This window comes from Sturnira hondurensis, unplaced genomic scaffold (genome assembly GCF_014824575.4).
Source record: "Sturnira hondurensis isolate 20B ecotype Veracruz unplaced genomic scaffold, ASM1482457v3 Scaffold0012092, whole genome shotgun sequence".
Lineage (NCBI taxonomy): Eukaryota > Metazoa > Chordata > Mammalia > Chiroptera > Phyllostomidae > Sturnira > Sturnira hondurensis.
The window spans coordinates 160,522-182,111 of NW_028084723.1; the positions used below are offsets into that span (position 1 = coordinate 160,522).

General features: G+C 41.9%; 1 long non-coding RNA gene across 1 annotated transcript; it reads left to right on the forward strand.

Annotated features, from left to right (window-relative positions):
• The first annotated feature begins 2,498 nt into the window (after window positions 1-2,498).
• Window positions 2,499-20,846, forward strand: LOC118997021 (uncharacterized). Its single transcript, XR_005068588.1, has 3 exons — window positions 2,499-2,509; window positions 15,131-15,143; window positions 20,771-20,846. It is a non-coding gene; the product is annotated as an uncharacterized LOC118997021 (long non-coding RNA).
• The last annotated feature ends 744 nt before the right edge of the window (window positions 20,847-21,590 follow it).

Sequence of the window (21,590 nt, forward strand, 5' to 3'; positions counted from 1 at the left end):
ATGTCAGGACTCTCAGCCAGTCAAGATGTAACAACACAGGGCAGCTTGGTGTTTGCCTAGAGCTGGTGGGAGAAGCACCGGGGATATGCCTTCTCAAGGAAGAAGCATCCTGTGATACAGGGTGGTTAGGTTCCAGAGGTTGGCTGTCCATTGCTGCACCTGGGATTATCAAACAGCCCATGCATTTGGTTTGTGTCAAGGGTAGATCTCACGTGGAGTTCTCACTGCCACAACAACAAAAAAGGCAGACAGAATTTCAACTCCAGCATGAGGGCATGAAGAGCTACAAGGTTGTCAGTCCCAGTCAGCAGGTAGATATCATTTCTAAAAGTCTTTACTGTGACTGTAGATGCTCTTATTAAAACATGACGATGAAGAAAAATTTACTCTAGAAAAGATGCTAACAGTGGGAACAGCTAGACAACATAAATTAAGATATACACACTTTCTTCCCTGTCCCAGCACAACAATGGGAACTCCTCAGAAGGGCACATGTAATAGCAAGGACTCCATGCTGCCTGGTCATGCACCTCCAGAGGAGTAGACATCAGTGTTCCTCCTTCAGCTGGAATCAGCTGGTTGCAGAATTTGAGCTCCCAGCTGGTGCTACAGAAAGAGAGGGCTCTCTCATTCATTCAATCCCATTCTTGGGATTGACACCATGTCCTGGGAACCGCACACCTAGGAACCTGGGTGTTTCGTAGTCCCATACTCAATTTCATGGCAGGATTCACTCACGTGAGCAGGAGGGTCATGGAGATGGGAGCTGAAACATAATCAGATTTCAGTACTCAGCTCCTTACTGAGTATAGAGTGTCATTTCATGTTTTTCTTTAGCAGCAGCTGAAGAACCTGCCTTTGATTTTGTCAGTAAAAGGGCTGGGGATAATCATCATGTAGAGTTTCAGATGTCTTCCCATGGAGATGACACCACTTCCAGTGACATGTGGAGATGTTTGAGGTCTGGATGTAGTAAAAGGCAATGGTAGAAGATGGTGGATCAGTGGAGTGTCGGCTTCCCTGAAACCCTGTGCCTGTGGGCAAAACAAAGATGGAAGCACCTGGAGGAGACAGTTGTTGTCATGACTACAGAAGACCTGGTGGTGGACACTGTGCATTTAGGGGAGCCTGGAGGTGTTTGTTTCCATGTGTGGAGCTGTCCATTCACCAGGCCCTGCAGAGAAAGAGAGGACAAACAGTCTACACAGAGTTCATCTTCCACATGGTAACAATGAGAAAATGTTAGAAAGCCCAGCCTCCTACTGTACTCCTGGGGTGGACCTGTGAGCCCCAGGATATACCCCTTTGGAGTCTCTGAGCCGGGCACATTCCACATTGAGTAATTCCTGAGACTCACGAGCATTGATGGCTGTATCAACTGATCATTATTTTCATGGTTGAGTGGAATTCCATCCATGGATGTCCCATAGTTTGCTTATTCTAAGTTTAGAAGGACTTGTGGGTTGTTTTAGCTTCTAACACAAATAAAGTGGCTATAAATGTTTACTTATATTTTAGTATGAACATAGAATTTATTGTTATGGATCAAACACTCATAGGTCTTGTTTTAAGTATAATTTCATAATAAAATGTGTTGCACTTTCTTAAGAAAGAAAAAAAAGGAACAGGTGAAGAATAGATTGGTGGTGCCTGGTGGTATTTCATATGTGAAGTGATTTACTTCTTTTTTCATTTTTTTTCAGTGAAAATCTGAAAAATCTGATTCACAGAGAAGGAAGTGCCCTAGATACAGCTGATATCTCTGAGTGGAAATCACTGCTCCAAAGGAGAAGCCCCTTACTTCCCAACTAGGCCCACACCTGCCCCTGGGTTTGTGTTCTGCGGTTTGTGGGATATATCCCCATGGTATTCCAAGTGCCCCCTTGTCTTGAGAGCAGCCCCTGTCAACTTCAGGGAGGTTTGTGACTGGACTCATGCCAACTTCCTCTCACTGTGTGTCTCTCACACGGTAATACATGGCTGTGTCCTCAGCTCTCAGGCTTCTCTGTGTTAAATACACTTGGTTCTTGGAAATGTCCCTGGTGACCCTGAGTCAGGATTTCATCACTGGGTTGTACTTTTTGTTTCGATCTCTGTATATAACCCGGACCCATTCCAGCCCCTTTTCTGGAGTCTTGCAAGTCCAGTGCACATAATGAATTGTTAAAGAGAATCCAGTGACAGTGCAGATGAGGGAGAGGGTCTGTAATGTCTTCACCAGTCCTGGGCCTGACTCATGTTGCTGCACTTGGGAGAGGATGCTTGGGGACAAGGAGCATCAGACTCTTTCAGGCACATGAAATCACCCCCATCCCAGAGATATGTGTCTGACTTTTGAGACTCACACCGAGGGCCTATCACCAGGCACAGGAAGAGACCCAGAAAACTCATTTTCTAGAGCAGAGCTCTGTCTTCCCCAGAGATCTCAGCCCCATGTGAGGAGAGAGCTGTGAGTTCCCAAAGTCCAGGGGAGGATGTACCCTAGAATTGTGAGAGAAATTTGCATGTGGTGGACTCTGTTCTCATAAGTGGAGAGGGACAGAGGTTACTGTTCCATCTCTTTCTGTGTCCTGAGCACATTTCTTGTCTTGGACTCAGTGGAGTGGGTTACAAAGGGGAGAGTGCTTGAGAAATGAGGTACCTTGGAATCAGGTTAAAGGACACCTTATTTTTCTACATGTAAAAATTAATACTGATCAAGATGAGTGGATCACACTATTTTAATCCTATGACTTATTCAGGTGCATATTTAAACAAACTAAAATTAAGTCCAAACAAATGAGTGCCCAAGACTCAGGGAAGCTAGCTAAGTACAAGGAAACACATGAAGTAGAATCATCATTTCCAGATTGGATAATCGTGATTTCATATAAAATATCATTTGAGGTAAAATTATTACAAAGTGAAGATGTCTCTTCCCCATGACCTGGCTAAGGCTCCTGATCATGCAAGTGGTGGTGCAGGTGAAGCCTCTGTCCCAGCCCAACTGTAGGGAATGAGCCATGCTCATTAATTCCTGCTGCCCAGAGTCCAGCCCAAGCCCTGCAGCTGAGACAGGGGTTAAAACTGTTGTGGTCTTCCTTTCATCTTACTTCCCTAAGGGCAGTGCAGCCCCTTCCCACAGGTGAGCTGATCAGGAGACCTCTTAGGGGCCAAGTCCACACAAGCTGCAGAAGCCCTGGGGTAACCTTATTCCAAAGGGTCACAGGAACTCACTCTTGTCTAGCAGGTGTTTTGAGATGTGTGTGAACCATAGGATCCACTTCCTTGTCACAGAGAGTCTGTCTGGAACCTGCCATTCCCACATCCACCTGATGTGCTGGTAAGGGGATCTGGAGGCTGGCATGCTGGGAAGGGCACTGGGAAGCTGTCAGGATGGGTCGGGGTGACAGATGGAAGGAAAGCAAAGTGCAAAGTAGTTATCTTTCATTAAACCACTCAACTGAGGAGAAACACATTATGGGATTTAGCAGACTTGTAAAAGTGTAAAAATGGAGTTGCTTCCCTGAGTTTCACACACCCTCCACACCCAGAAAATCCCCACTGAAATCCCCATTATTTAATAGTGAACAGCAAGGACTAGGGCACATGGACCAGATTTGAGATCTCTGCAAGTGACAAATGTCACAGTAGGTTCCCCCTGCGTGGATAAGAGACCTGAGAGTGAAGAGATGGTGCAGCCACGTGAGGTTGAGGTGACAGCTGTGACAGTGATTGCACCAGTGTTCTTCAGGTAATGTAGGATATCTCTGAGAATCTCAGGGCACCAGGCAACTGCACCAGCATGAAGAAAAGGGAGGTGGATGTGGAAGGATAGAAGTGGTGAGAAAGTTTCTTACAGCAAAGAACACAGGTATGTCCAGGGCAACACCTGTGCTCTGTAAAACACTCCTGTCCCCTCTGGCAAGATGGAGAAGGGGAGAGGACCCCCATTCCATAGAGCTGGTGAGCCCAGTGATTTACCCTTCTGCCTCAGAGTGGGCTCAAACTGGACATGCCCTGCCCTCCCTCACATGTCCCTGTGATGCTGCCCAGAGACACATTTCAGATCATACCTGGGTGTCTCTCTTTCCCAATTTTTAAGGGAATTTAGAGACTGTGAGACATGCATAAGTGGATGCTGTTGTAAATCTTGTCATTATTCTCACTTTCATGCCAGGTAAGGGGAGAGAGAAATGATGGTTACATGCTTAGGAAAAATGCATGGGTGAAAAGTGTATCCTAAAAAAGGCGGTCTATATTGTGTAGAACAGTCCTGAGTGTGGTGTGCATAATGCATGGTGATGCATTCCTAACCATCATCTTGATGACACACATAGTCATAGGGTTTTCGTTCCCAATGATGGGACACCCACACCACATCTCTATCTCTCTTGAAGAGAAACTATTTGTAATGCCTTTCACCCACTCAGGACAAGACTCACCATTGTCTCTGTCCCCACACATTTACTTCCCACACTGCTGCCAGCTCAGGGAACCCTGTTGCCTAGATTCTGGACCAGGCTGCTCCTCTCTCCAGATTCCAACTCACTGCAAACATTCATGGGACAGTCACATTCCTTCTGAGGTCTTGCCCCCAACACTCACTCTGGTAATCCATTTTAAATGAACAGTGACATTAAGCATGTTCACAGCATTGTGCCACCATGTCACCTTCCACATCCAGAAATGCTCACTTTCCCAAACTGGCTCAGTGCCTATTAAATAATATGTCTCTGCTTTTCTTTCCCTGATCCAGCCACCACATTCTGTGCTCTGTCTCCAAGCCCTTCACCACTCCAGGTCCTTACAGATGTGGAACCCCCAAACCATTGTGATTCTGAGTGTGGCTTGTTTCTCCAGGCTTTGTGTCTCTATGGCTCACCTGCATCCTTGCATGTAACCACTTTCTCTTTTTTAAGGGATAGTGATATTTTGTGGCGAGAATGGAGCACATCTTCCTCATTGAGTTTCCTATTCCATCTCTCCTGTTTACTCAAGGACTCAGTTGATTATAAACAAGTGCTCTTCCTGTTTTCTTGATCAGGAAGGAGGGGACACAGCGCAAGGGGGGGCAACAACAGGCTCAGGTGAAAGGAGTCAACACGTGATCATGTGAAATGGACAGAAAGCACCTGTGACCCGAGGTTGTGCTGAGTTAGGGAAAACAGTAATCATTCCCATAGTGTGTTTGTGGTCCTCTGTCATATTCTCCTGCCTAACCTGGAAGCAGCAGGATGAGGAAAAAGTGGGGCATGGAGATACAGCCTGTGTGACAGGTAGAGTGGATGGGGTCCTGGTTCTTATGGGGACCAGGCCCATCTCAAAGTCACAGCTGTCTCATAATATTCCTGGTACTGTGGCTCTTATCCTGCCCCTGCACTTTGGCTCTGAGGAAATATTGTGAGAGAAATAAGGTTCGTTCAGAAAAATTTGAGAAGTGAGGGTGACATGACAGTCACAAAGGAGTCTCAACTTTAGTTCCAGTCCAAGCATGGCAGACCTGAGCTGTAGGAGGAACCTGTGTGCCCCGGGTGCTAGAGGCTGAGAAAAGGTCTTGGATTAGCTTAATGTCCATACTCTCCAAAACTGAAAACATGGAAATATACACAAATTGGAGGATTGTAATTATAATTTTATGTTTAGTAATAGGTTAATTTCAAGATAGTTATAACTATAAACACCCATCCACTATTTTTCTCAATCACATACTTAGTGTCTCTCATTCTCCACACGTTACCTCTGAAAATTGCAACAAGGAAAACTCAGCTGAGCCCAAACTCCATGATGGCTGGTGTGTGCTCTCTTCTTACCAAGGACTGGAAACACCTGAGAATCCAAGGCTGGGATCCTGTCCCAGAGCTGCAGAGTCAGGGCTGGGCTGCTTTCCATGAACAGAGGGGCCCTTTTTGCATGTCCTTTTACTATATAGGGAGCTCTGGGGCTGAACGGTGACATAAAGGACATGGTCCCGGAGTGTGACTTGTGTAAGGGTCATGTGTATTAAAAATGAGCCTGTGCCATGCCCCACTGGCCAAAATGGTCTGTGAGAAGTGCACATGACCTAGGAGAATGCATTTTCCCAGAAGAGAGGTATTTAAAATGACAGATGCCCTTGAAAGTCACGAGTAATGAACCCATGAAAGAAATCCAAAGCTCACACCCACAGGGAGCATTAAAAGTGCAGGAGCCTCCTCTTCACATGACAGGAAGTTCCATCTGTCTCTATTTCCTGTTACAAAGCAATCATAGTAGGAGATAAGAGATTGTGAATCTACAGAACGTTGACTCAGTGTTGGAGGGGGTGAAGCATCTGTGTGGTTCTTTGGGAGACAGAAGAGTGAACTCTTCAGAGAAGTGGACAGAGCTCCTTGTGCATGTTTCTTTAGTCGAGTTTGGAGCTAAATATGCAGCATGTTCACTGCCTCCTCTTTCATGTCCTAGATTCTGTAGTAAAACCAGGTTCTAACATTTCAGATACTTAAGAAACTCAGTCATAACTAGTCTGCTAAGATGAATATTTATGTAGAAACTGGAGAGTAAATACGTTGCAATTTTACAAATTTCAGATTGCAGAAAGCCTTGATGTGAACCACTAATAGGAAATATCACATATGAAGAGCATTATTTCCTTTACCTATTTATTACAGAATGAAGAAATAATTCAAATAACCTCCCATTACTGGAGCTGTTGGATCAGTCTTTATATTAAAGTGTTCATCATTGGACAGTTTAGCCTGATGTGCACCATCAGGATACATGTTTACATGAATGTATGGCATAGTTTTAATTGGGGAGCAGGAGATAGGATGTGTTGGGTCCCCTGGTTCTTGGACAGTTAATTTCATAAGAAGCATCTCATCTCTCTCGCAGTCTCTATTCATGTCAGTGTGTGATCCATGGGAGTTTGTCACCCTGGACATACATGATGGGTGTCCACTAAACTTGAACCTAATGTACTGTTGTATCCATGTGCAACATGGGAAATGAAACTGCATGCACGGGGAAGAATTACCATGGATGATGAATGATCCTGGTTCAAGCTAACACTTTTTCTCTGACCTCCAGACTCTACAGGGATAAGTGTGTGTAGATGACAGTGCTAGGTTTATGGTTGGTTCAGTAGTCATAGGAATATAGTACAGACTGTTTGTGGGTCTTCCATTGTCAAGGTAGTCACCATGCTTCTCCTTGTCATGTGATGACATCGGTACTGTCCAAGGGACAGAGGCAATGCAGGGTTGTGGGCTCAAGTGAGTAGACTTCTTAGGATCTTATCCTGAGAGAGAACTGAAAAAAAATCTATGAAGTCACAAACTGTGGTGGAATATGGAACACTCATCCACCCTCTACTTTGATACCAGAATGTCATGTGTGTGATGCTGAGCCAGAGGCAGGAACATAGAAATTACTCTTTGACTTCCATATGGTTACTTTTCCTGAAGAACAATTCAATTTTGCAGAAAGAAGGGGATGTCCTAGATCTTGGTAGGAGACACTTAGAATAAATTCACAAATGTGACCATAACAAGGATTCCCAGATGATGCCCTGATGAAGCGCTTCATTTAGAAGATAAGGGGGCTCCAAATATGCCCCTTGCACAATCACAACAAATAAGTGTGTTTGTTGAAACACAAATCAGCAAAATCGTTCCTGCTGCTTCCTCGCAGTGCATCTGGTCTTCTCAAACTTTCCCTGAATGTGTGATGTTCCCGTAGCAGCATCAACCTTGGGTCTGGTCCTGACTGTGTGTGAGGGAGTCAGGAGGCCCACTGCTTTCTCATTTCTTGATCCCAGTCGACCTTCCTCATTTTTTACAGCCTGTGACATAAGAGGAAGTAAGTAGTCACAATAGGTCTATAGCAGTCAAATGCATGGATGGGTCTTAGGCTCTCTTGCTGCCAAGCTCTAAGTAGGTTTCTAGTTGTGTGTCTTCCTTCATGTCCCTGCAAGTCACCTCTGTGTCTCCTGCCCTGTCTCTGTGTCCCCAATGGATGTTCCCATCTCTCTTATATACTAAAATATATACAACTCTGACTGGGAGCCAACAGATTGCTCAACAGAGCTTCATTCTCTGCATGCAAGCCCACTCAAGGCTACGGGAATGTTTTATCAGGCACAGTCTCAGGGCTATGAGAACACTACTTATCAGGCCTGTTCTCAGGGTTATGGAAAACTGCCTCCCTTAGACACAGTTTGACCCTAATGATTCTATATATGTTAAATCTTCAGAGACAACCATGGAAAGGACTCCGACTTCTTGTAGATTCCACATTTCTGAGAATAGATTTCCAGATCATATTTTTGATCAGTAAAAGATAACTGAATTCTTGTGGAATAATTAGATTTATAGAAACACTAGCCAATAACCAGGACAAACAAAATTGATAATGAGACATCATGAACTGAAGACAATTATAATTTTGTAACTGTTGATGAACATATTGCTAATTTTTAATCATGTTGTTTTTCAGATGTAAGATACCTAGCATTTTTTTAGCCCTGGCTGGTGTAGTTTAGTGGATTGAGGATGGGCGTGTGAACCAGACAATCGCAGTTCAATTCCCAGTCAGGGCACATGCTTGGGTTGCAGGCCAATTTACTTCAGGGGCCAGTTCCCTGCAGGGGATGCACGAGAAGCAACCATACATTGATGTTTCCTTCCTCTCTCGTTCCCTTCCCCTCTAAAGATAAATAAATAAAATATTTTTAAAAGAATGTGTATTCCACTTTAAAAATAATAATAAATAATAAATAAATAAATAAATAAATAAATAAATAAATAAAGGAACCTAGCATTTTTCTAAACCAGCTTGGTAAATTATACTTTAATAATAAATATTGAGACATTCATAGTTTCCTTCTGTGTGGCCCCTCTGGAATTTGGACAGACTTAACGAATGATTGTTATTATTTCCATGGCAATACATTTGTTTCAGTAAATCAAGAATAAACCTGTTTTATTCATAACAGGACACATTAAGCCATTTTCAAGTTGTGGTTTTTATCAACCAAGACTTAGAATGGAATGTCATGTCTGAGAGAGAACTGCCTAGACTCTGGATGTCAGCAAAAGCCTTAAGGGATGTAAAATGACTCCGAAGCCAACAAAAGCAAGTTGGAATAAGAATCTGGTACTTTGATAATTTGGAATGTTCATGGCAGTGTTTCCAGGCAAGGAATGAGAGTTGTTCTCCTGGGAGATGGCAAGGAAGAGCTCAGGACATTTTGGAAAACTCCAAGAACTTAAGGAACTCACTCAATGTTACAGGTATTGCGGGTAAAACCTAATGGCAACCATATGGCTTGACTTCACTACTTCATGGGGTGAAATAAATCTCATCCTTGCAATATCTTATAAGAGTTCAGTAAAGCACATTTAAGACAGCCGATATACTCAATGGTTATTCCTGTTATGTTTATGCAAATAATGAGGCAGAATGGAAACTTAATGCTTTAAATGAATTAGCCTTTATTTGGCTTTTTGAAACAAAATGAGTGTGATTCTACGCAGAGAAATTGCATTTCAGCAGACTCTGTATGGAACAGTTATGGACATTAGACTCAGGGTAAGTGACTAGCCTTCAATTTTTTAAACTTATACACAGACTAGACCCTACTTTTTATGGCTTCTTCAATAATATTGTGATTAGTCACACAATTTGACTCTTCCATTTTAAAGTCCAATTTCTACTCAGGGAACACCACTTCCAGGCACCATGTCCACCTTCATCTGTGCCCAAGCCACACTTCTCCTCTGAGAGCAAGGGTTTTTTTGGCTATGAAGGAAAATGTCATACCTCATCAGCAGGAAGCAGTTGCAGAAATAATTTGACACCATTTTTTTCTAAAAGGATTCAGTCAAAATTCCTGAGCAGGAAATAAAGTAGCTAGTTAGACGAAATCCCAGCAAGAATGAGAGGCCAGGTATCAATGTTCATCAAGGCAGAAATCTCAGGTGCCTTGCAGAAAGCATGTGAAGACAAATGAGTAAAAAGTGGCACATAGGAAGAGTGTGAACTGGAATGTTGACTAGTGTAATGAATGTAAAGTCTCAGGGGCTCCTGTAAATACCTCCTGAACCATCATTATTTCCCCCATGGGAGCCTAAGATACATTTGGGACCCATGCAGTCTGTATATAACACCAAACTAACTATGAAAATTCAGTATCAGTAAAGGGGTAATGAGACAAGTGCAGCAACAAGTGTGCCTAAAACCATTAAAATGCCAACTCAGAGATTAAAGTTATCAAACTGCTTTCTCTATTTACATGAATACCCCATCCTTCTGCTGAAAATTGCATTATTCTATAAATTGTCAACACTATCATGCTTTTTCTCCTAAAAGGAATCAGCTTTGCCTCAGGCTCCATGGGGCATGTACCCCATCTCCAAGTGCTTTTAAAATATTCAGGGGGTAGAGGAAAGACCTGATCAGTCCTGAGATTTACAAGCTAGTAATTAAAATGTTTCAGTCATATGGGACTACGGAGCGATTAATCAACATACACATCAATGGTACAAGATCTCCCCACACAAATACAAAATAATGAACATGTCTTTAGATGTACTATATTACCCTACTAGGGAGCAGCTGCACATTGGTATGTACTTCAGGACGTTTCCAAGACTTGAATCATTAGCCAATAAAATGAACATCTCACTTCCTAATATTCAGAAATCTCTGGACTCTCTAGCTAGAGTTGTCTTAGATAATGGCATGTCCTTAGACTACATACTAACAGAACAGTGAGTTTGCATGACCATCGACTCTAGTTGTTTTTACACTGGCACTTCAGTTCAGATGGAAACAAGCAACACTGAAATCAGGAAACAAGCTACCTGGTATCAACAAGCACTGGATCATCATATCCATCTATTTGAAGCAATTTGATATTGGTGCATGAGTCTATATTCATGAATACCACAGAAACTCAGGTCCATAGGGAAGGATTTTTTTTTAGTTTTAATATTCTTTGCATTATAGTGCTTGTCTTCATTGTTTTGAAGCCCTTTAGGACTTACTTTTCCCATGCCAGGAAAAGAGAATATGATAACAATCACCTTTAAAAAATATACCTCCTTTTAACTCCCAAGATCTTCTTTCCAAAAGGCTCAGGCTTTTCATTCCCCAAAAAGATTCAGAGGACATCAATAGCCCCATAGATGTGGAGGAAGAATCAACATAGAAAAGTTGGAACACAAAAACAAAAATTTATATTTTTGTTACTTTCTCTGAAAAGAAATTAGATTAAGGAATGCTAATTTGTAAACGACTCACATACTGACAGTTTCGTAGTAATCATATTTAAAGTGCTACCAGTTCCAGTCTGGCTTATACAAGAAACCACTTTGACCACAGTTTCAGATGATACAGATGACCCAGCTGGAAACATTGATTGGCACCAACAGTTCCAGAATTATGGCAGTAAATTCCATATTGGGACCACCATAGACACTGCCTGAATGGCCACAGCCACACCCAATAATATCATTGTTCTTTTTGTCATGTGACCTACTGATAAAAATACTGCCTACACTGAGATGTTTATGAGCTTTAAGATGAGAGAATCTCATTGTCCTAGTTGCTGACCTTTTAATACAATCAGGATCCCTCATATAAGCTCCTGACTCTCAAGTATTGGCTTTTGAAGTGATGGGCAGTCAGATTTGCCTTCAATTGCCTCACCATTGTGTCTTAAAGTGAGGGGATCCTTCCTGGTTCACAAAAGGCAATTTCTAGTTAGGTCCTCATGCAGTGTATAAAACAGCGAGCTCGGTGAGCTCTCTGAGCTCATTGAGAAAAGCGATAACCCCTTTCTTGGGGCACTCTCATGACTTAAGCACCTCCAAAAACCCATTTTAATACTATCCTCTTTGGGGAGGAGGGACTGAACATATAAACTTGGGGGGAACAACTGTTTTCTATCACAGCAGTTCCCTAGAGTCTCTGGAATAAAGGTGGTCCTTCCACCACCTTGACCTCAATCCAGTGAAGGGATTTCATTTTCCAACCTTCAGATTGTACAGAAATAAATGTGTAGAAATGGTATCCCCAGGTGTGTGGTATTTCATTGAGTTGTCATAGAGAAGTAGAACAGACTGGATGTGCCACCTCCATTCTCAAGCAAGTCCTCACCCTACTCCTTGCTGTATGGTGACCACTACTGCCTAGAGACAGGGACACTTGCAAGTCTGTGGTATTAGATGAGGAGACGCCTTAGAATCCCACCAGAATTTATGACTGATAGAACAATGTGATGTCATAGACTGTGCTGGATCCTGGAACACTGTCAATAATCATCTTTGTTGCCAGAATGTTATGTATGTGATTCTTGGCCAGACAAAATGACNATTCTATAAATTGTCAACACAATAATGTTTTTCTCCTAAAAGGAAGCAGCTTTCCCTCAGGCTCCATGGGGCATGTACCCCATCTCCAGGTGCTTTTAAACTATTCAGGGGGCAGAGGAGAGACCTGATCAACCCTGAGATTTACAAGCTAGTAATTAAAATGTTCAGTCATATGGGACTATGGTGTGATCAATCAACATACACACCAATGGTCCAAGATCTCCCCAGACAAATACAAAATAATGAACATTTCTTTAGATGTACTATATTACCCTACTAGGGTGCAGCTGCACATTGGTATGTACTTCAGGATGTTTCCAAGACTTAAATCATTAGCCAATAAAATGAACATCTCACTCCCTAATATTCAGAAATCTCTGGACTCTCTAGCTAGAGTTGTCTTAGATAATGGCATGTCCTTAGACTACATACTAACAGAACAGTGAGTTTGCATGACCATCGACTCTAGTTGTTTTTACACTGGCACTTCAGTTCAGATGGAAACAAGCAACACTGAAATCAGGAAACAAGCTACCTGGTATCAACAAGCACTGGATCATCATATCCATCTATTTGAAGCAATTTGATATTGGTGCATGAGTCTATATTCATGAATACCACAGAAACTCAGGTCCATAGGGAAGGAATTTTTATTTTAGTATTAATATTCTTTGCGTTATAGTGCTTGTCTTCATTGTTTTGAAGCCCTTTAGGACTTACTTTTCCCATGCCAGGAAAAGAGAATATGCTAAACAATCACCTTTAAAAAATATACCTCCTTTTAACTCCCAAGATATTCTTTCTAAAAGGCTCAGGCTTTTCATTCCCACAAAAGATTCAGAGAACATCAATAGCCCCATAGATGTGGAGGAAGAATTAACATAGAAAAATTGGAACACAAAAACAAAAATTTGTATTTCTGTTACTTTCTCTGAAAAGAAATTAGATTAAGGAATGCTAATTTGTAAACGACTCACATACTGACAGTTTCATAGTAATCATATTTAAAGTGCTACCAGTTCCAGTCTGGCTTATACAAGAAACCACCTTGAGCACAGTTTCAGATGATACAGATGACCCAGCTGGAAACATTGATTGGCACCAACAATTCCAGAATTATGACAGTAAATTCCATATTGGGACCACCATAGACACTGCCTGAATGGCCACAGCCACACCTAATTATATCATTGTTCTTTTTGTCTTGTAACCTACTTATAAAAATGCTACCTACACTGAGATGTTAATGAGCTTTAAGATGAGAGAATCTCATTGTCCTAGTTGCTGAACGTTCAATACAATCAGGCTCCCTCATATAAGCTCCTGACTCCCAAGTATTGGCTTTTGAAGTGATGGGCAGTCAGATTTGCCTTCAATTGCCTCACCATTGTGTCTTCAAGTGAGGGGATCCTTTCTGGTTCACAGAAGGCAATTTCTAGTTAGGTCCTCGTGCAGTGTATAAAACAGCGAGCTCAGTGAGCTCTCTGAACTCATTGAGAAAAGCAATAACCCCTTTCCTGAGGCACTCTCATGACTTAAGAATCTCCAAAAACCCATTTTAATACTATCCTCTTTGGGGAGGAGGAACTGAACATATAAACTTGGGGGAACAACTGTTTTCTATCACAGCAGTTCCCTAGAGTCTCTGGAATAAAGGTGGTCATTCCACAACATTGACCTCAATCCAGTGAAGGGATTTCATTTTCCAACCTTCAGATTGTACAGAAATAAATGTGTATAAATGGTATCCCCAGGTGTGGGGTATTTCATTGAGTTGTCATAGAGAAGTAGAACAGACTGGATGTGCCACCTCCATTCTCAAGCAAGGCCTCACCCTACTCCTTGCTGTATGGTGACCACTACTGCCCAGAGACAGGGACACTTGCAAGTCTGTGGTATTATATGAGGAGACGCCTTAGAATCCCACCAGAATTTATGACTGATAGAACAATGTGATGTCATAGACTGTGCTGGATCCTGGAACACTGTCAATAATCATCTTTGTTGCCAGAATGTTATGTATGTGATTCTTGGCCAGACAAAATGACATAGGCTTTCATCATTGACTTTCATGTACTTATTTTCACAACCACACTTGCACTGTTCAGATTATACGGGTATGGTCTAGAAATTCCTGGAAAGACGCTACATTTCAAATCCCCAATCTTGACCCTGACCAAGATACCCAGATGGAGCCTAGAAGTTGTCTGTGAGGGACTCTGTTCTCATTAATGGGGATGGACTAAGGTCACTGTCCCATGTCATTCTGGGTCCTGAGCACATTCCTACTCTTGGACTTGATTGCATGGGTAAGGGATGGAAGAACAACTGGGTTATGAGACAACTTGGGAAAATGTCAAAGGACAGCCCTTCTTTCTACACTTAAAATTTAAAGTTGGACTGGATGAGAGGGTCCCAATATTTTAATCTCATAAATTTCAATTGAATATTAAAGAAGATTAGCATTATATATAATCATCTTCCCACGTTCAAAGAAACATGTGAATTAGAGCCATTGCTGTACTGGATAATCATATGTCAAATACAATAACATTTTATGTAAATTTTATATTAAATTAATAGTAAAATGAAGAACAACCTTTCCCTTGACCTGGCTGAGGACCATGGTCCTGGAGGTGGTGGTGTGGGTGAAGCCTCTGTCCCAAAGCTGCTCTAGTGAATGGGCCATGCTTCCCATGACCTTCTTCCCAGCGTCCATTCAAGACTATGCAACTGAGGCAGGTGTAGACATGCTATGTTCTTCCTTTCAGCTCACTTCTCTCAGGGCAGTGTAGCCACTTTCCTTAGGTGAGCTGCTCAGGAGGCCTCCCAAGTTCCTCAACCACAAGAGGTGCTGAGACCCTGGAGTCACCATCTCCCAGTGACACAGAGTCACTGACTTTGTCTCAGAAGACATTCTGAGATGTGTGAGGATGACAGAATCTGCTTGCTGGTCATACAGATCAACTTGGAATCTGCCATCCCCACCTCCCCCTGAGACACTGGTCAGGGGATTTGGAGACTGATGTCCTGAGAAGGGGGCTGGGAGCCCATGATTGGCCAAGGTTACAGATGGAGGGAAGCCAATATACAGAGTAATTAGTCATCTTGCATTAAATGACTAAACAGAAATGAAACATATGAGGAGATTTAACAGCCTGGTCAATGTTTAAAACCTGATTTACTTCGCCAAACCTCATATAATCCATAAACGGAAAATATCCATTATTTTATAGGTTATAGCAAGGCCAGCAGTGCATTTGTGAGACTGAGAACATCTGTGGAACACGTGGAAATCAAAGAGAGAGTGTACTGTGCGGGTCACAGAAGAGTGTCCAGGTTAGTTCTGGTCCAAGGATTTATGACTCAGTCCCGGGAGAAACACGACTATCACAGATGCTGGAGGCAGGACCAAAGCTCACGTGAACACCCCAGTTCCAAGGTCATCAAGCATGATTGTCACACTCATTCCCTGAAGGCCTTCAATGGTCAGGCAGGATCTCCTACATTAGTGTCTGACATCTGAGACACTCACACTGTGGGGATGTTACCAAGCACAGGAGGAGACCCAGTGGTCTCATCTTATTCAAGATCATAGACCACAGCTCTACCTTCCCCAGAGACTCGGTCCATATGAGGAGAGAGCTGTGAGGCCCCATACCCCAGGGGAAAATTTAACTTGGGATTGGAAGAGAAATTCGCATGCTGGACAGTCTTTTCCCTGTAAGTGGGACAGCACTAAGTTTCAACTCCCGGGTCCTTCAAGGACCTCTATGAGGACAGTTTTTCGTCTGGAAGTCACTAATCCTGTGATTCAGGTATAGGAGATCAACTGGTTACTGAGACACATTGGAATGAGCTCAACAGGCACCCTCATCATTTTGAGCATAAAAAGAAATTGTTGATGAGGTGTCCTTAAAAGCATTTGTCTAATACATGTTAGACATGTATTAGACACTTTTAAATAATCTTCCAATCAGATTTAAAAGGTATACTATTTGTGTACAGTTTCTGAATCACAAAACTCTAGTATATCTATAATTAACAACAATTAATATTATAATTTCAAACAAGAAATATCTACCATGGCAAAGAAATTTGGGAATATATCAGTCATTCTCTATGTATTCTTTTTTACTAAACATTTTATTGTTGTTCAAGGACAGTTTTCTGACTTTGTGTCTTAATCTATGATGCCATTTTGTTTTCCGTAATTTTCTCCCAAACACAGACAAGTAGGACATCCTGAACTCTTTTTTAAAAAGTTTTTATTCATTTATTTTTAGAGAGAGGAGAAGGAAGGGAGAAAAGAAGGGAGAGAAACATCAATGTGTGACTACTTCTCACACATCCCTCACTCAGGACCCTGCCCACAACCAAGGCATGAGCCATGACAGGAAACCAAACCAGCGATCCCCCACTTCACAGCCCTGCACTCAGTCCACTGAACCACACCAGGCAGGGCCTGAATTCTTGACATTGGACGTTTTGTGATGGTGTCTAGGCCCCCTGTTTCTCTCACACAGGTCCTATGCACATTGCAGAGACCCAAAAATAACCACCGCAGAAATACTCACAATTTTACATCATTGGAAAACCAGAGAAGAAAAAACCACAATTATGTATGTTTACAACCCAGAAATCTACATTTGCTGAAAAGATTGTGGCAGTGGCTTAACTGACCTCTTTTCTCAAACTAGTGTTGTCAGTGATGTTGTGGTTCAGGGGGCAGGGAATGAGGTAAATTCTAAGTACAGATTAGCTCACGGGCAAGGGAACATCCACCCTCACAGGAAACCCTCACTCTGAGCTTTTCTAAACCCTGTTTCTGGGGATGATCTCCATGGTCAGAAGATGCTGGGATCTTCCACAAAACACATAATGTACTTAATGTATAATAAATACTTTCTTCCATCAGACATGCAACTTGGAAACATAGTCTTCATGTTCTCCTCTGTATTTATTTGCTTAATGGTTCTTCATTGAGGCAAATTTCTTTAATTTTAGCGAATTGTACTTTATCAACATTAAAATATAATTTTGTTAGGCATTTTTCCCCAAAGATCTCCCCAGAAAAAGATCAGCCTCCATTCTCCATGTTTATTGCTTACAGAACCTATAGGAATTAGAGCAGACTCTTTGAAAACGAATAAGGGGAAGATGCTTCTGTTAGAGTCACAAACCAAAGTATACCTTATTTTCATGAACACAATTTATTAGACACATTTTTTAAAGACTTTTGTAGGGGAGGATACAAAAAGAAGTACAGGGCATAATAGAGAGAGTTTATATCATTTTTGAAAAGAGGAGTTTGTTACAAGTAAAAATATTGAAGATTCTCCAGGTAGAGATCAAGAAAAACAAAGAACACATCACTAGTATAAAAGTGGAAAGGGGATTCCTTGTTACTTATTCATATTTCAACAATTTCTCTGTTACAGTTGGTGTGGGGGATGAAGACTTAGAAAATGTTCAAGTCATTAATTGTCTGGTCACACCGTGACTCACCCAAGCTGAATAATTCATTGGGGCTCCATTTATAAATTCTCTCAACACTGACAGGGAAGAAAGGACACCCCTGACTGGAGGAGCTATGGTGATGGTGTGTCCAGAGAAACATCATTTCATTGAAGCAGGACAATTGACTCAACCCAAGTTCATCATCATCCTCACTATTACCATAAACATAATCTTCATTACCATGACCATCATCATAAAGATAACCATCATAGTCATTGCCATCACCATTACCATCACCATCAACATAAACTGCTTTCTTATAATCATTCTTCCTTTCATTCTCTATACTCATGGATATTGTTCACACATAATGAAATTTATCTCATGCTTTGCTCATTTTTATGGTTAAGTAAAATAGGCAGTCACAATTTATATTATTTTATATTGACTTGTCAAATAAAATCATATTCCTATCTCTTCTTCATCTCCCCACACGGAAAATCTGATGAGTCTAGGTCCCCTCTTATGATGTCATTGGGAGACTGAAACCACACAGTTCCCCAAAGCACATTGCTCTCACATACACCTCTACAAAATAAAAAACCTCAGGAAGTTTATTTTCTTGTGCCATCAAAGCATGTTTACCTTGGTGAAGTATCATTCCTGTTCTTCCCAGAGATTTAAACTATGTGTGTGATAAATGTTCTATGTCCCATTGGTTTGTGTTTTTCATGAGCCTGGGCATCCACAAAAAAACTTTGCAGGTCAATCTGCTTCTTAATGACATAACCTACACATGGTTCTGTGAGCATGATGACAAATCAATGACTATCACCACTAACCATCTTCTGTTCCCTGGTGTTGGTCCATATGCTCTGCTGAACGCTGCCCAGAAGGCATGAGTCCTGCAGCTGGCCAGGTTAGAGACTGAGCTATGTGGGACCGTGCCACACTGTTGGGTCTAGCCTCTAATTATATTCAACTACAGGGGTCAGAAAATTTGATTATTCATTGGAATTGGACATAAGAGTGTCTGAAAATGACTTTGCCTCTTGTCCATCAGGGAAAGCTCTCTGTCTTTACAATAAACACTTCTAACTCAGAGAATTCAGAGGGAAGCACAGAATCAGGAATCCAGAGACCTTGCCTGAGGTAAACTGTTACAGAAAGAGGAAACCACACCAGAAACCAGCCCAACCCTCCACTTGCAGCTGCTCCTCCAGTTGTCCACATTCAAAGATGCTCAGTTCCCATTGATGGTCACAGCTCCTTCTGCTTGAAGTTGTAAGTCCTGTCTCACACTGAGTTTCAATCTCTTTGTGTTTCATTCAGTAATGCATGGCTGTGTCCTCAGCTTTCTAGCTGTTCATCTGTAGATAATCAGTGCTTTCTTTAATTTAAATCATTTCATTGTTTTTCAATTATAGTTGTCTGCATTTTCTACCTATCGTCCTCCTACCCCCACCAAACCAACCTCCCTCCCTTGCTTCCACCCTGCTTTGGTTTTGCCTATATGTCTTTTATAGTACTTTCTGAATACTCTTCCTCAACTATACCCTTACACGTCTCCTCTGGTTACTGTCAGATTTTTCTTAATTTCAATTTCTTTGGTTATATTTTGTTTACTTTTTTCTTTTGTTGAATAAGTTCAAATTAAAGGTGAGATATGGTATTTGTCCCTCACTGCCTGACTTATTTCATTTAGTATAATGCTCTCCATTTCCACCCATGCTGTCACAAAAGGTAGGAGCCCATTCTTTCTTTCTGCTGCATAGTACTCCATTGTGTAAATGTACCATGGTTTTTTATCCACTCGTTTACTGATGGGTATTTAGGTTTTTTCCAGCATTTGTCTAATATAAATTGTGCTTCTGTGAACATTGAGGTGCATAGGTTATTTTGGTTTGGTGTTTCAGGGTTCAAATCCCTAGAGTGACATCGCTGGGTCAAAAAGAAGTTTTATATTTAATTTTCTGAGGAAATGCCATACTATTTTACCCAGTGGCTGCACCAGCCTGCAGTCTCACCAACAGTGCACTAGGGTTCCCTTTTCTCCACATCCCCTCCAACACTTGTTTGTTCATTATTTTATGATGGTCACTCTGACCAGGGTGAAATGGTATCTCATTGTGGTTTTCATGTTCATCTCTCTGATTGCTAGTGATGCTGAGCATCTTTTCATATGTCACTGGGCCCTCTGTATGTCCTCCCTGGAGACGTGTCTATTCAAGTGTTTTGTCCATTTTTCAATTGGATTTTTTGTCTTCCTGAAGTGGAGCTGTGTGAGTTCTTTATATATTTTGGAGACCAAAACTTTTCCCAAGGTATCACTGGCAAATATGCTTTCCCATATTGTTGGTTGTCTTTTTATTTTAATGTTGTTTTCTGTAGCCATGCAGAAGCTTTTTAAGTTTTTGAGGTCCCATTTGTTACTTTTTCCTTTATGTCTCTCTCCTCAGTGGAGATAAGCAGTGCTTTTGAAATAATCACTTTAAGTGGTGAAACTGACATTCACTGATGCACTGTATTCTGTTGTGTGACTTTTAGCTTTCTTTCTAGTAACATCTCCGAACTCCAGTCTCTTTCCTGGGAGCTGTGTGATGGAATATTCACTGAAACTGAATCCAGAGCCTCTACAGAAGAATTTCTGACTCCTGCATGCTGTGTCCGGTACCTGTCAGACTCCATCAGCTTCACCTCACATTGGACACCTGTAGACAAGAATCTCTCATTAGGAGTACACACACATTCACATACTCAAGCCCCACTTTATCCATAATGTGACATGTAAAAGCATCAGAACAAGTGCCCAGCTCAGCTCTAACTTCATGGTGCTCCCTCTGTGTTAACTGCTGAAGTGAGTGCAAATAGCAGAGACTCGGGACCTAGGGCTGCTCTCTCAGGGGTAGGAACACTAGTGGAGCTGGGTTTACCAGCACATGGAGCACCCCACCTACATTTAGTCTTCTGATTAGGAACAGAGAAGTGAAGTCCATGGGTGAGAGACCCTATTCGACTCAGAGGGACAAGCATCCTTGTTGTGCTAGAGGGGATTTTATAAGAGGATGATTAGTCTGTGTGCCATAGAGTAATTGTTGTTGCTAATATCTACCATTGATCAGTGTAACACAACTTAATTCACTGATATATTCCACATGAAGAGTGTTCCATGCTATTCACCTCAGAATAAATGCCCTTTGCAACCTTGTCCATGTGTGGACACACAGAGGGAGGTTCTGTTCCCATTGCCAGCATCCTGGGCCTGAGGTCAGTGGTCACTGCAAGGGCTTCTCTTTGTGCTTCCAAGACATAATTCATGCCCATTGTGTGTCTGTGCACTGAGAACCCATCAGTGTTGATAAAGGGAATGGGAAGAAGGAACGAACACATGTAGAGTGTTTTAACTGCCCTGGATATACTCTGTGCTTAGCCTGCTCTCTTTCTGTGCCTAATGACTTATCAACTGCCATCTCAAGTGACTGTCATATAAACCACACCAAACAATGAATATGTAAGTGCATATTATGATCCAGATGCCACACTGTCATTATAATTTACAGTGTCTGGGAAGTTTGAAAACATGGTGCGCTTAGTTCAAATGATCAAAACCTATGTGAACCCTTTAATGCCCTTGGCCAATGCTCCTCCTGAGTGTCATTCCTGTCCACACCTTCAAGCACACATCAGCCATGTTACTGTGACATGGTGCCTGAGAGAACAACAAATTTCACCTCCAGTGCAACCTCATTCTATGCTGATGTGGTAAATACTGAAAGGGTTCATGGATTAAACCTA